Here is a 417-nt window from a genome sequence, read left to right as displayed (position 1 = left end):
TCCTCTGTCTTCAGTCTCCAGGTGAGCTGTTCTAAATCTGCATTCTACATCACTAGCCGAAACAAGGTGGCTAACCATAGCATGCCCATAATCTCCAAAAGAACTACTTCCTGTCCCTGTTCTGCAGGTATTCCAGAAGTGGCCCTGGTCTAGAAGAAGTCTCCCAGCTGATCCTGCCTTGGACTGACCAAAGCTGGAGAAAGAGTTATCAGCTGATGGGATCTGACCTAGCTACTGAGCATGTGCAGCTCCCAACAAAGATAGTATAGAAGTGTGATGTCTCACTCTGTAGCTAAAACAGAGAGCTCAACACACAGGGTGAAAAGAGGAGCTGCAGCAATGTGCAGTACAACAAATACATGGTGTTTTTTGAAAATTAAACCATGGAAACCTATTCTGGTACAACCTTAAAATACA

The 417-nt window shown here is 44.6% G+C and overlaps 1 protein-coding gene across 2 annotated transcripts in view; it reads right to left on the bottom strand.

The window, feature by feature from the left end:
- LOC116672313 (copine-3) overlaps window positions 1-417 on the bottom strand; it is a 15,204-nt gene that overhangs the window by 6,721 nt on the left and 8,066 nt on the right. The gene's annotated exons all lie outside the window — the stretch shown is intronic.

Source organism: Etheostoma spectabile, chromosome 22, assembly GCF_008692095.1.
Source record: "Etheostoma spectabile isolate EspeVRDwgs_2016 chromosome 22, UIUC_Espe_1.0, whole genome shotgun sequence".
In the NCBI taxonomy this organism is placed as follows: Eukaryota; Metazoa; Chordata; class Actinopteri; order Perciformes; family Percidae; genus Etheostoma; species Etheostoma spectabile.
This window is presented reverse-complemented; position numbering and strand designations above follow the sequence as displayed.